The 15,359-nt window shown below is 40.0% G+C and overlaps 1 protein-coding gene across 2 annotated transcripts in view; it reads left to right on the top strand.

Moving 5' to 3' along the window:
- PGM5 (phosphoglucomutase 5) overlaps window positions 1-15,359 on the top strand; it is a 90,894-nt gene that overhangs the window by 40,806 nt on the left and 34,729 nt on the right. The window lies entirely within an intron of this gene.

Below are 15,359 nucleotides of genomic sequence, written 5' to 3'. Positions count from 1 at the left end.
TCATGTAGAATCACAGAGTCACAGAATCGTTACGGTTGGAAGAGGCCTCCAAGATCGTCTGGTCCAACCATCATCCTACCACCAATGTCACCCGCTAAGCCATGTCCCTAAGCACCACATCCAACCTTTCCTTGAACACCCCCAGGGACAGTGACTCCACCACCTCCCTGGGCAACCCGTTCCAACGCCTGACTGCTCTTTCTGAGAAGAAATGTCTCCTCATTTCCAACCTGAACCTTCCCTGGTGCAACTTGGGGGCATTCCCTCTAGGCCTATCACTAGTTACCTGTGAGAAGAGGCCGACCCCCAGCTCCCCACAGCTTGCTTTCACATAGTTGTAGAGAGCAATAAGGTCTCCCCTGAGCCTCCTCTTCTCCAGACTAAACAACCCCAGTGCCCTCAGCCGCTCCTCACAGGACTTGTGTTCCAGGCCCTTCACCAGCTTCGTAGCCCTTCTCTGGACATGCTCCAGGGCCTCGATGTCCTTGTAGCGAGGGGCCCAAAGCTGAACACAGCACTCGAGGAGCGGCCTTACCAGAGCTGAGTACAGGGGGACAATCACTTCCCTGGTCCTGCTGGCTACACTATTCCTGACACAAGCCAGGATGCTGCTGGCCTTCTTGGCCACCTGGGCACACTACCTGCTCATGTTCAGGTGAGCATCAATCAGCACCGCCAGATCCTTTTCCTCTGCACAGCTTTCCAGCCATTCTGCCCCAAGCCTTTAGCGCTGCATGGGGTTGTTGTGACCAAAGTGCAGGACCCAGCACTTAGCCATGTTGAACCTCATCCCATTGGCGTCTGTCCATTATACATATATATGCATCTATAAAGAGGAATAGTTTCCTATATATGTAGCTGACCACAGTAATGCATAAATAATTTTTACCCTAGCTGATTTGCCCATGAGACCAGTAAGAGTTTTTGTGTTTTCATTATTACATCGCTTGTATTACTCATTTGATGTTCTGAGAAGTATGGGCTTTGTTGTTGATGAACCTGCACTAATACCTGGGTTTTTATTAAAGTTTCGGTGTACCAGTAGTGTTTGTTGCCACTAAAACAACATCATGAAGTTGCCAAGATGTTACAGTGTGAACTGAATCACAGTCTGTAGATTTCCTTTAAGGATTGCTTCATTCTCTTTCTTTTGCTTGGTACTGTGGATCTCGGATGTGGCATGCATACAACTACAGTACCATGTGAGCCTGTTCTGCATCTGTGTGCTCTAGAAGGCATTTATGTCAAATCAGCATTTATTTCCCTTTCCAACTAGCAAAGTTCATCAGTACCTTCCTGCTACTATATCCTTTTACTCAAATTCCATAAACATAATTAATCTTTATAGCTAATATAAGTTAGGTATAGGTACATCTGTAATCATTGTAATTCACATTCTTTGTGGGATTTTCAGGAATTGTTGTTTGCTCCATGTTTCAATTTTCTTCACATTTTTCACATTTTCTTTTTACTATATACTTCTACTGTGTACTTTTTGTCTAGGAAGAATGAGAGAGTAACCCCACACTTTGGCTGTTTTCTGCCACAAATGCCACTACAAATACTGTGACCCTAGATAGCAAATTTAGTCTCTCCTCTCCCGCCTTGAGACTGACAGAATGCTGTCTATGGATACACTCCAAGGTGCAAGGTGGCATACTAAAGGTACCACTCCATACCTTTTTTCCCCAGTAACTCGTCATGTTTTTTAGAGATGTAGACTCACAGCATGCTATGTGTCTCCTGTAGTATGCCAGAGAGTCTCCTTGCTTGAAGTCAATGTCCAGACATCACACGTGGATTGTCTGGTCTGCAGAATCTTTCTGTGATTCTGGAGAGTGACAAAGTACATATGTAGCTGGTGTCTCTGGACATTTACTGCTGGATTGTGTTAGGAAATGAGCTTGGTCATAGATCTATTTGTAAATTGGAGAATTAATGTTCTTTTGCAGATGTTCCAAACTGACTGATCACTTATTGCTGGGGTAGTCTGCTGAATTGTTTTACCTCTGCAGTAATTCCGTGTCACATTTTTTCAGTCTTTTTTTCCTATGTGAAGATTGACTTTGTAGGGAAGACTGGGCATGATGCAATCTTAAGGATTGCTCTTCTGTGGGCCAGACAGCATCGGTTGTCCACACCAACTGTTGGTTCTTAAGTCTTCTGGAATGGAGAGCTAATTCTATACCCCTCCTTGCTATTTGAATCTTGTTTAGATAGTTCTACAGAAGCACAAGAAATTTTGGTCTAAAACCATATGAGTCTATGAGTTCACAGCAAGCGTGCTGTGATCTGATGCAACAGTAAGATTACTTCTTGTTCAAATGAGTCAGGTACATCAAAAGATCTCAATTTCTTTTTGTCAAACTTCTGTACAAACGTAATTTGTTTTGTTCTTTCTCCCATAATTTAGCAATGCTTAAGGCCTGATTCATGCTTGCCTTTGCCAACTCTAGGATCTTACTGAGTTTGTTACCATTCTGAGCTGCGTGCTCATCCTACAGTTTGCATCTGACTTCTCTGCTTTGCAAAAATTGGCTTTGCAGTGGGTATCACTCAGACAGTATAATTAGAGAGACTGAACTGAGGTTTCTATAACTCACTGGCTTGAAGTGTTGGTAGAATGTCATGCTGAGTTTACCATAATAATGTTTAACTGTAGCTTAGACTAACCCATCAGACCCTTCCTTTTCTATTCTTATAGCCACCATCAAATGCAGGAAGAATCAAGCTCCACATGTTGTATGTTTTCAGAGTAATACTTTGTTATTTGTACCAGATGAGTCCATTCTTTGTGGTACTGAAGAACGTTGTGGAAAGCCTTGCAGTATCTTCTTAGAAATTCTTCAGAAGGATCATTCAGCACATTACGGTTTGTTAATCATGAATGGCTGAGAGTCCCTGTAACACTTCAGTATGCCTCAGAGTATTTCCGTACCTGAGATAAAATAGGCAAGTGGTCTACTTAATTCCTTGTGTGCCCATTGCTTGTGCCCCTTATTTACACACCCTTTATTTAACCTGCTATCTTTAGGATCTTTTAAACATCACCCTTTAACTTGGGAGACTGCTCCAAGTTACAATAAGTGAGGCAAATCCATGTGGGCAGAGACTGAGAGGACAAAAATAACTTATTAACATTCATTAAATGTTCATTCTAGAATGTTTTCTTTCCCCATGTGGTTGTGATGAGATGCCCTTCCTCCCTCAAACTTCGGAGTCTGTTCATGTCTGATTGGTACTTCTGGTTAAAGAAAATGAGGGACCTGCAGGGTCTAGGCAGGAGGAACACATGCAATATCTAGTCTCAGCACAGACAAGTATCTCAACTCTTTTTAGTAACACTAAAGAATTGCTGGGGTTCGTTATAGGGTGTGTGTTCACAGCATCCTGTTTTTCTATACAGATGTACACAATGAGGAGAAATCAGGAGCAAGAGGATGAACACAACCATTTTTGTGCATTAGAAGTACTTCTTCCCTCCCCTTAAAATAATAAACCTTTGAACTTATCTTTATTTACACAGAATTATCCACCTTGGCATCAGTTTTTTTTTCTCTTCATAAGGAACAGTATTTCTGTCTGCAAGGTGCTGGATTTGTTAGCAGATTTCTTGGAAGCAGGCTTTACAGTGCAAGTAACTAGTCTTGATTTTTTAATGGGTGCTTAATACTCAATAAAGGAAAATAGTTGACTTTTGCCTTTTGGCACCAGTTCAGCAAAATACTTAAGCATGCACTTAACTTTCAGGCTTGTGAGAAACCCCAGAGATTTGAATGGAAATATGAAAGACCTTTTTAATAGTTTATTAAAAAAAAAAAAGAATAGAGAATAAAAAAAAAAATCACAAAGCACTCGTTTTTCCATGACTTCAATGTTTTTATCTTTTCCCCCTTTTTATTATGCGCTATCCTTGTTACTTTTTGGCTCTGAGCCTTTCTATAAAACACTTGTTGTTCTGTATAGTAGAAATTGCAGTTGTACCGTGACCGGGTCAGCATTCTCTTAGCATAAGCCTCCCAGATTGCTTCTCTTCATAAATCTCAGCATGGGTGGCACACTCAAGCAGGGCTGAGAAGACATAAGAAGACATGGAAATGGTGTGGAACACAACTCAGAAAGCTGGGTTGCTTGTCCACAAACAGTACTCTAGTTTGAAAGCATATAAAATCTGTGAAGTTTCTGGAGAGTGCTCCACCTCAGGGAAGATTCAATGCCTGTATCATGCCTACATCACTCAGCGCAGTGTTTTTTCTGGAAGCCTAAGTAAGCCCATATGTCTGCATGGTATAATACAGAGCAGTGCAGAGACACTAGCTGGAGACCCACTGCATGTGTGTTTGTGCTAGCAAGGCACCAACCAGGAGACCAACCAGCAGAAGAACAGTGCCCCACTGATGAGACCAGACTGCTTCCTGCTTAACAGATAAGCTTCTTCACAGTGAGGTTAGTAATCCCTGAACCATGCTGTGTTGCACAGTATGACATGCTTTACTATCACTTGCACCTTCAGAGCAGGACAGCTTTGTGGAGCTGAACCTGAGAAGTGCTGTAGACTTATTTCTTGTCTTTTTTCTTGTTTCTTGTCCAGTCATGACTATGTTTACTGTCATACACAGCAGAAAAGAACACTAGTATAAATTGTAAGAATGAACTCTTTCTATTAGCAAACTCAGTGCAGATATAGACATTAGGGCTGACAGTCAATCTGGATTTAAACACAGTGGATTCATTCTGACTTGTAACATTCAATGGGAGAGAAATGAAAGAGATGTTGGCCATGTGAGGAACCCAACACAGGTAAAATTCTTAGCAGTTTGGAAACAGGATTTTCCATTTATCTAATTCCTAACAAAAAGTATCTGAGAATCATTTCTAGCAGCTAGATGTGAATTCACATAAGGTCTGGTTCCCCTACCTGTAATAACAGCAAAAATACTTCTTTTGTAGTGAATCATTTCTCATTATAATTAAATTAATTTTTCTTTTAAACAATTGGATGATTTTTTTTTTCTCTTGACCTTTGAACGTGCTTATTATTGGAGTAATCTAATTTTAAATGAAGTTTCCAGAAAGTGCTTCTTAGTTACTCTGCTTGTAGCAAACACCACCAAGACAGTATTTATCTGGTTCTATTTTATTATTATCATGCAAAAGTCTAGCATCTAGCAGTTGTATCTGTTTATGATTCTTTTCTGAACATGCTAAAATTTGTCAAAGTGCTGAGAATTTTTTTTAAAAGTCTGAGGGAGGAGATTTGGGGAGGGTTTCTGGAGACTGCAAAGAATTGTGTGTTTTGTACTCTGAGCTACACTGATTTGTTGCTGACAGCACTGTCCATACCATGATAGCCTGGACGAGCAGAAACAGATGTTGTAGGTTCATTGGCCAGTTTCCTGTCTGAAGGGGGGCGTTTCTAATAAAGTCCAGTTTTACTTGGTAAGATTTCTTTAATGCTGTATTTCCTTGAAAAGAAGGAAACTTAGGTAGATAACGTATGCACAAACTTCAGTTAAATTGAATTAAATACGTAGCTCTTCAGAGAACTTTTGTCTCCCATAGAATCTCATTGCTAGGATGCTTTGATATCATTCAAACTTTACAGGGGAAGTTATTAACCAAAGCTGTACTTAAAGGCCATAAAACCCAAGCCTATTAGGTCTCCCTCAGTGCAACTTCTTAAAAGTGGTTTAACTTCTCAGAAAGATATACTTTAATGCCTCATAATCCCCTTAGCCACAAATTGGGATGGTAACAATCTCACTGTGATAATATGCATGCAGCTACTGTTATTGGTAGTTTTAACATTGACAGTAATTTCATACCTCAATAGCTACAACAATAATGAAGTTGCAGTGCATGCAAACGTTGGGTGAAAAATTTCATCTTTGAATGCTCTCTATTTTATTCATTAAAGGTGCATTTACTGTGCCTAGTCACCAGTTAATCCTACATCAATGACATTTCATTCTAGAGCAAATTAGGGAGACTGGTCTGAAGTACAGTATCCATAAAAAAGTATCCTTACACAGTGGACAGGATTATCACGTCAGTTCTGAAGGCAAACGCAGACTGCACAAGGAGCTGTGCTGGCTGTTTTTACTTTGACCACTTACTCCCTGAAAAGCAAGGAAGAGGCAGAGGCTTTCTGCAACCTTTTGGCAGAGTTTGCAAGTAGAGCTGTGCTGCATCTCTGCATCTGCTGTGCTGCTTAGAAATGTGTTTCAGTTCGGCAGTGCTTCCCAGCTGGCTATGAAGCTGACACATCAATTTACTTCTACCACCTGTGATTGAATCACAAAGTTGCCTTTTGGTCTTGGGACACAAATTAGTTTAACACTGTTTTGTAAAGTGTCTGGTGTACTTCAGAAAGTGCTATCTTTTTTTTTTTTTTCTCTTTTTTTTTTTTTTTCCCCACAAGGGGTTTGTAAAATTTGACTGAGGTGTTACAGAATGTGTGCAAGAAAACGGGGTGGTGTGAAACATTGAACTGTGTGTTCACGACGATGGCCACGATGGACTCGATGACCTACAGGTGGCAACAAGGAATGTTAATTACGCCAAGGCCCCACTGTGTGCATATTTTGGAGCCAGAGTTCTCTTCTCAAGTCTCCTCAAGTCTGCTCCTACAGGAGTCATGGAATCATAGAATCACAGAACAGTTTGGGTTGGAAGGGACCTTAAAGATCAGCCAGTGATGGTTGCTCACCAAACCCCCTGCCATGGGCAGGGACACCTCCCACCAGACCAAGTTGCCCAAAGCCCTATCCAGCCTGGCCTTGAACACTTCCAGGAATGGGGAATCCACAGCTTCTCTGGGCAACCTGTGCCAGTGCCTCACCACCCTCTGAACGAAGAATTTCTTCCTAATATCTATCCTAAATCTACCTTTTTTTAGATTAAAGCCATTACTCCTTGTGCTGTCACTGTGCTCCCTGACAAAGAGTCTTTCTCCTATCAAAAAAAAATAAATAATAATAATAAAAAAAAATCCAATGAACTTCAAAGGCCCAAGGGAGATACTAAATTTTTAATTCATTTGTTTTAGGAATTTAATGCTTATCGTCCACGCAATACTTCATGTCCATGCGGTATAGTGGTGATTGTGCTGAAAATGAAAGTGTTCCATGTAGCTCAAATAAGTTTCTGGTATGTACGGTTGGTGTGTGTTACAAGGCATGTCTCCCACAGTATTCTCCTGGAGAAGCTGGCAGCCCATGGCTTGGACAGGTACACTCTTTACTGGGTTAAAAACTGGCTGGACGGTCAGGCCCAAAGAGTGGTGGTGAATGTAGTTAAATCCAGCTGGCGACCGGTCACCAGTGGTCTTCCCCAGGGGTCGATGTTGGGGCCCATCCTGTTTAATATCTTTATTGATGACTTGGATGAGGGAATTGAGTGCACTCCCAGTAAGTCTGCAGATGACACCAAGCTGGGGGGAAGTGTCAATCTGCCAAAGGGTAGGAAGGCCCTGCAGAGGGACCGGGACAGGTTGGGTCAATGGGCAGAGGCCAATGGGATGAGGTTCAACATGGCTAAGTGCTGGGTCCTGCACTTTGGTCACAACAACCCCATGCAACAATACAGGCTTGGCGGAGAGTGTCTGGAAAGCTGTGCAGAGGAAAAGGATCTGGCGGTGCTGATTGATGCTCACCTGAACATGAGCCAGCAGTGTGCCCAGGTGGCCAAGTAGGTCAGCAGCATCCTGGCTTGTGTCAGGAATAGTGTAACCAGCAGGACCAGGGAGGTGATTGTTCCCCTGTACTCAGCTCTGGTGAAGCCACACCTCGAGTACTGTGTTCAGCTTTGCGCCCCCCACTACAAGAAGGCCATTGAGGCCCTGGAGCATGTCCACAGAAGGGCTACGAAGCTGGTGAAGGGCCTGGAACACAAATCCTGTGAGGAGCGGCTGAGAGCACTGGGGTTGTTTAGTCTGGAGAAGAGGAGGCTCAGGGGAGACTTTATTGCTCTCTACAACTATGTGAAAGCAAGCTGTGGGGAGCTGGGGGTCGGCCTCTTCTCACAGGTAACTAGTGATAGGCCTAGAGGGAATGCCCCCAAGTTGCACCAGGGAAGGTTCAGGTTGGAAATGAGGAGACATTTCTTCTCAGAAAGAGCAGTCAGGCGTTGGAACGGGTTGCCCAGGGAGGTGGTGGAGTCACCGTCCCTGGGGGTGTTCAAGGAAAGGTTGGATGTGGTGCTTAGGGACATGGCTTAGCGGGTGACATTGGTGGTAGGATGATGGTTGGACCAGATGATCTTGGAGGTCTTTTCCAACCTTAATGATTCTATGATACTATGATTCTATGAAAGGTAGGTAGTGTTTATATGACTTTCCATTTCTGCTGGGATAATTTTTAGTTTGTGTTATTGAAAGCATTTAAACACAGGGAAAGGCCAATGTGAGTCTAAGAAACAGAAGAGATTATTGGAACATTGAGTTGGCACCATGCTTAATGCTGCATGAGTGCCAAGAGGCTCCATTGATGGAAAGGGAATTCAAACTGTCTTGAATATAATTTAGCAGTAATAGGATTTCTGCAGTTATTAGCAATTTGTGACCATACCCAGAACTGTAGCCAGGTGAAAAAATTCACCTGAAGTTACCAATTTTCAAGACAGAAACTACCTTGAACACCAGATATTGATTTAGTGCACTTTCAGTCTACCCACAGAAGTACCTTAGAGTTAAAACTTTGAAGGGGGTGGGGAGGTGGCAAAACCAAAAAAAAGCCAAACAGTTTTAGATCCTTTGTAGCTAAAGTGTCTTCGGATGCTTTTTGTTTATCAGTTTCTGTTACCATAATCTTTCTCTGTGAGATGCAGCATACTTGAAAGCAGAAAGGAAATTAACTTGCTGTCTTGTAAGTACTTTTTTTTTTTTTTTTTTTTTTTTTCCTGCCTTGTGCTCCTGACAGCCTCTCTGCCAACCATAGCGGTTTATATCTTATCTTAGTGACATGTCCTGGTTATCTGTGTTGTGTGCGAGCACTTAGCATTCCACTGCTTTTTGCTTAATAAATTAGAGACTGGGAGGGAGTTACACTGTAATACTTGACCGTATAAGGGAGGTGACTGTTGTTTTAGTTCTGCTCCTTGCACAATATGCAGTTGAAGCCTTTTAAGGGAAGGTGGTGCAGACAGAGTGAAAACATCCAGAAGCAGAACATCTATTTCACATTATACTTGGTGCCAGTGCTAGTGCTGTCATTGCTACTGCTGTGAATTTCTCACAGGCTGTTAAGAGTTTCAGAGCTGAAAAGAAAAAGGGGAAAGTTGCAGAAGATACCACAGAAGAAATTTAAAACTGTTTAGTTCGTGGCTCCTGCACCTTAAGAAATAATAATGAAGAGGAAACTGACCAGAGGTGAGCAGAATTAGACTTCCAGAGTCGAGAAACAAAGTAGCAAGGAGTTCTGCAGCATCAATGAGAAGAGAACACAGGAGTGGAAACATCATGCAGTGAGAATGGGATAGGGACTCTGTGGCTGAAAAGACAATATTTTGTCTAAATTTTCAAGGAAGTTTAAAAAAAAAAATCCTTAACAAAGGGATTTAGAAAGTTGGAGACGGAGTGAGCAAACACTGGATGAAGAAGAAAGTGTGGCAGCATGTTAGGAGTTCAATCCTGGATGTTATCTCAGTACTCTGAAAGAATGAAATTTTAGGTCTGGTTGAAGGAAACTTAAGTAAGCCTGTGAAGGCAAAAGCTGTACGATGTGGCTAGAGAACAGTAAAAGCAGGATCTCTAATAAAGGATCAGAAAAATTGATGTAGGCAAACATAAGTCAGTTATTATGATCTCAGAAGTGTCCAGGGAGTTACAAACATTTTGAAGCATCTGAGGAAATAAAATATCAAATAAAACGCAGCATTTGTGCAGCAAGGTTTGACTGTGCCAGAAGACTATATTGCAGCTAGAGAAATGATTTTCTTGATAAATCATATGCAGATCCTTACTTGAGATATTTTCTGTCCTTTGTGTGAAGAAAGACTACAGAAGTGGGAAGAAAAACTGGCTTTCTTAGCTTCAGTTAAACCATAGTCTTTACGTCAAAATAAAATACGCTTTAGGCCTTAAAAAAATGAGCTGGAGATCAGATAACACAGAGTATATTTCAGTGGCTAAAGTAGAGGTTTAGAAGACCCAGCGTGAACCCTTTTTCTTTTTTAGCCATTAACTCTGAAAGAAGATCTTACAGGTATCTTTTGAGAAATGCCACTACCACATGCTTTCCTGCAATGACCCATATGTCTGCCTCTCAAATTCTTTCAATTGCTGTTGACTTTGTTTGGGCTTTGAGGGTGCTTACCCTCCTGCGGAATGGGGCTCTTTGCTGCCTAAGTTACAGCACCTTGTCTACCTCAGCACTGGCTCCACAGAGTGGAGTAGGCTTGAAGAAAATATGTCCATGAAATGCAAGTCTGTATTTTCACGTCTGCTCACCCAAGTGTCTGTGAGCATGCTTCAGATGTGCAGCTGACACCTGTAGGTGGTGGAAGATGAGAGGAAGACATGTAATAGTTACTTCTTTAGTAATTATTTTATTGATTTTTTTTTTCCTCCAGGTTAAGACTACAGAATGAATGCAACACCGCAGTTTACCCTAGCAAGCATTAAATCTACAATGCAAAACTCTAGCCAGTTATTTAGACCAGTTCATGAGGCCTGTCAAAGAAAGCCCTTCCCTCAGTGTTGTGACCTTTATCTTTGCAGTGAACAGGCATTATGACTCTGGAAGGATAATTTTGTTTGATTGACTGATCTATTCTCAGAAGTTATAAAAGTTTCACTGCGCACAAGAAAGTCAGCTTGCCCCAGGCCATTTGTTGTATCTGAATGATGTGTATTCATCAGGTTTTTCTGTGGCATTGTAGAGAATAGGTTGGAGTAAACCCTCCTCTAACTTTTGTGAACGTATGGATAATTCTGCTTAAACCAGTGGTGTTTAGTTAGTGCAGAACCACAGTGACTGAGAGATACCCTCAAGGATCACTTTGCCTTGTTTGGCCATTTGTGAAAAGTAGTTCGTTGTTTTCACTGGATGGAAAACTGAAAGAACAGTCTCACAAGGTTATTCCTTTAACTCTTTGAAATAAAAGAATGTGTTTTTTTTTTTTTTTCTTTTCTTTTTTTTTTTTTTTTCTTCACAATGGAGAGTTACCTTTTTACACAGTTTAAGCAGGATAACATTTTTACTGCTGTGCCAAGGAAAATGATTTGGACTATGGAGAGTCCTCTATCCTCTGTTTTCATAGTTAGATGATCTGCATATGGTTAATGAAGTACAAGGAAGATCTGGGATGTTCAGATGTTCAACTGTAAGATAATTTATCCACTTGCCTGGTGCAGAACAGGTAAATTTTCCACATTTGTTTCTCAAGGCTTTCAGAAGCAATTTCAGAATTAGCTATTAATTCTTTTCTCCTGACAGGAAATTTTCAAAAGTCCTAGTCTTCCTTATGAAGCCTGTTACTATGTTCATTATTACCTTCTTTATGAACTAGCCAGCTCATTCTTTGGTGAGCTGTACTGTAGAGCTCAAGAATTGGCTTAACAATTCTTGGTTGGTACTAAACTCTCCAGTAATTCTGCTTTTCATTGATGAAATAACTCAAGCTACTTCTCATAGTTGCATTGTGTGTGTTTTTATGTTTTAATAAAAAATGGACAGCAAGTATAGGTAGTGTGGGAATAGATCCTGAAAATAAAAATGAGAATTGAGTTGTGCGGTAGAAGGGTAAATGTTACTACATATCCTTACAGTAATTATGTTCCTATTTTTACTACTTTATTATCTCCCCTTGTAAAAACATGTGCTTTTTTTTTTTTTTTTTTTTTTAATTCACAAAGCATACATAGTTTTAAATAATATGTGTAACTGTAGAAAGTACAGTCTACTATTTCTTGATTATTTTTTCTTTGTACTTCAGCATACTGGGAACCTAAATACCTTTAGCTCTGATATGGACAGAATAACTGAAGTGACTGCCCTACAGTTTAGGTGGAAGTGTAAATGCCCTATGTCCCAGTCTAGCAAGAGCTTCTTAGTGCTACACACAGACACAAGAAACTTTACTGCATAATCTCATTGATGTAGTGAGCACTTATGCTGAGAGAAAGCAAGAAAGAATACTGTTTGAAGTCAGTCCCATTAAATGTCTGAGGTGAGAAGAACCAGAATGCCCGGGGTTTTCTGTATTCCTTCCACATAGTTCATACTCACAGAACATATAAACACAGGTATATCAACTGTGTGGTTAGACATAAATAGAATGCCTTTGCTTCAAACAGACTAGGAAAATAAACCTATTCATATGGCAAGTTTTCTTCCAGTTTTTCTTTTGAATTGCTCTGGAGGTACATTCCAACCATTGAGTCAGAACTCTTGACAGTTGACACTTACACACAGAGAACTCAGAGGGTTAGGTACTGTCCTTACAGAAGCACTGCTGCATCAGTATCTCGGTGATGATTCATCATTCAAATGTATATAATAACATACAAAATTTCCTCAGAAGAATGGGACAGTGTGTCCGTGACTTCTACAAGTTATAATCTCTTTGCAGCAGCAGTTCCAAAACTCATTTTCTGAGAGAAATAGTATCCTGTCTGACCATGAGATCTTATGTAGACAGCAAAAACTTTATGGTAACCACCTGTCTAACTCCCCAAAATTTAGGGATTCAAGAACTCAGACTCCAGTTTAAACATGCAGAAAGAAGAAGAAAAACTTTAAAAGCTGCATATACGTAGACTTGTTTGAACTATCCTGTAAAAGTACATTGCTAAAAACATCATAGATAGATTGTTATTTTGGATCTGTGATCGAGTACAGTTACCATGACCAATTGTTCTTGCAGAATTACATGTTCCAGGAATCCTCATCATAAGCTTTTCTTTGCCTAGTGGAATAAATGTCTTAGTGTTTTTTAAACTTGTCATGAAGTCTTATGCTGCATGAAAGAGTGCTGGAATCTTCATTAGTACATAGAAACTAACTACCAAATTTTGGACCACAAGAAATGCAATGCTTATGTTTCAGATGGCACTTCTTTTTATGTATCTGGCTTTTCAGTGACTGAAAGCTATGATTTTGTCATGTCTACAAGAAAGCAGTTTGGCTGAAAAAAAATGTTTGGGTAACTGAAGATACTTTTTTTTTTTTTTTTTTTTTTTTTTTTAACATTGGTGTCATGCCTGTCTTGCTTCTTGTTTCAAAAGACGTAGATGTACTGAAAATCCCCCTTCCTCCACCACCGCTCAATCTCTACTTTCCATGGCTTTGAAGATTTAGTAATTTCCCAGTTACAAAATATTTGTTTCCATCTTCTGAGAGTTATTGTCCTGTAGCTTGTGTTATTATTAGTTTGATCTGACACAACACATTATTGCTCTTAATCTGCAGTTTTGAGTATTTTGTTCATCTTCCTGTGGAAATCCATATTTTCCAGGGTGGTCATCGGCTGTAAATGTCTCCAAGTTGCACAAAGGCACATGCTGTATTTATTGGGCCTTCCACTTTATTTCAGCAAAATGACAATAAAAAAGATGGTGCTTATTTTTTAGTGTGCTTTTAATAGCTCTCATCTTCAGTGTTTAGTGATGTCAAATTTAGTATGGGAAATTTAAGCATTTTGTGTAGAATTTATAAATGCAGAAGACTTTATTGAATTGATCTGTCCATCCTTTGCTCACTGATATTTATGCTCTGCTGCCAATAATTGTGACTGGTAGATACTGATTCTTTAAAGTTGTCATATTTAAAGTGTACATTCTCCTCAGATTACTGACCATAGGCACAGATTTATGGGCAAGGCAGGGATAATCTTGGGCTGGGGACAGTAAGAGTAGCCTTATATTTTTCCAATTTGCACCCCCTAGTCATTGTAACACCCCTACACTGAGGGTGGGGCTCTTTGCAGTGCTGCTTTGATGAGATGCCAGTCTTGTCAGATATTATAATAATTGCATGTTAATTCAGACAGACTGTTGGTTTATTAATACTATTGCTTTTCTGTAGCTTTGAGGCAAAGAAAGATTATTATGAAGGTTATTGTGGTTTGCGTTACTCAGCTGGGACTGAAGCCTTTTGTTTTTACAGAGCTTTGAAAACAGTACTAGTCCTTGCTCAAAAAGTGACAGTAAATGGGGAAAACAGGCAGAGAGAGGAAAGTGAATCTCCTCTGGACGCAAATTATAGCAGAAATCGTTCTGGTTTAGAATATGGTGTATTGTTGAGTACCTTATTTACTAGATCTTTTGCTTGTTGTGTAATATAATGTAACTATCTTCCCTCCAGCACTGCTGAACAGTAGTAGCTAAAGTTGGCCTGAATTTGCTGCTTCTAACTATTTACTCTGTTAAAGTCTAACTATTTACTCTGTTGAAGTCTGTGAGAATCAAGAACAAACAAAAAATAATTGCTAGAAACGCTCTCGTATTTCACTATAAACTTTATACATACGTATTTATATTTATATTACGTTTGTTTGAAAGACATAGTCTAAGTTAAACCCAATACCAACAAATCATTATCTGTATTTTTAGAGCTGGCGTAGTAAACAGAAAACTTTCAACAAGTATAACAGTCTCTGGGAGACTCTCATGCTCATCAAGATAGGTCCATCTGAGGCTGTTTGTCCCCAAACTAGAGGAATACAGAAAAGTGAAAGGGAAGAGATTTCCTTCTCTATTAACAGTACCAGGATATTGGAACATTTCTGCAAACAGAGAGATTCCTGGTGTATTATTAGGCTACCTCAAGAGAATTAGTTTTGCTCTTCAAGCATGTTAGTCATTGTTTTCTGTTTGATTGTTTTCTACCTTTTGGCAGGATTGTCCCGTTCCCAGCCTGCAATTATTGTCACACAGAGATTAAATACTTTTATGTTTTTTATTTTCTGCAGAGTCTGCTAGAGCTCTTTTCAGCTCTGCACTATATAACATCTATTATGCAGTGATATATCTAAGGGTCAGTAATACAGCTAGTGCTGTATAAACACAAGAGGTACACTTGCGTCTACCTCTACACAGACATGAAAGCTGAGTTTAAGATTAAACATTCTGATAATTCTTTTTACTCCAAGTACCTCTCTAGCTCTTTTCAAATAAGTATTAGCAACTCTTACTTGATCTCATTTATAAACACCCTTTTTAAGGTGTAACATATAGATACAAAAATGAACACCTATTCCTAGAATATATGAAAATACCACAGTGTGTAAACATACCTGGGTTCTGACTGACATTGGTTTCTGAGACAAGGATCAGTTTTGAATGGTGCTGTTGGTCTGCCATGTTGTGTTTTACTTCATAGTCTAGCTGTCAGGAGACAGAGCAAAACCTACAATATTCC

The sequence above is a fragment of the Cygnus olor genome, chromosome Z (assembly GCF_009769625.2).
Source record: "Cygnus olor isolate bCygOlo1 chromosome Z, bCygOlo1.pri.v2, whole genome shotgun sequence".
Taxonomy (NCBI): domain Eukaryota; kingdom Metazoa; phylum Chordata; class Aves; order Anseriformes; family Anatidae; genus Cygnus; species Cygnus olor.
This window is presented reverse-complemented; position numbering and strand designations above follow the sequence as displayed.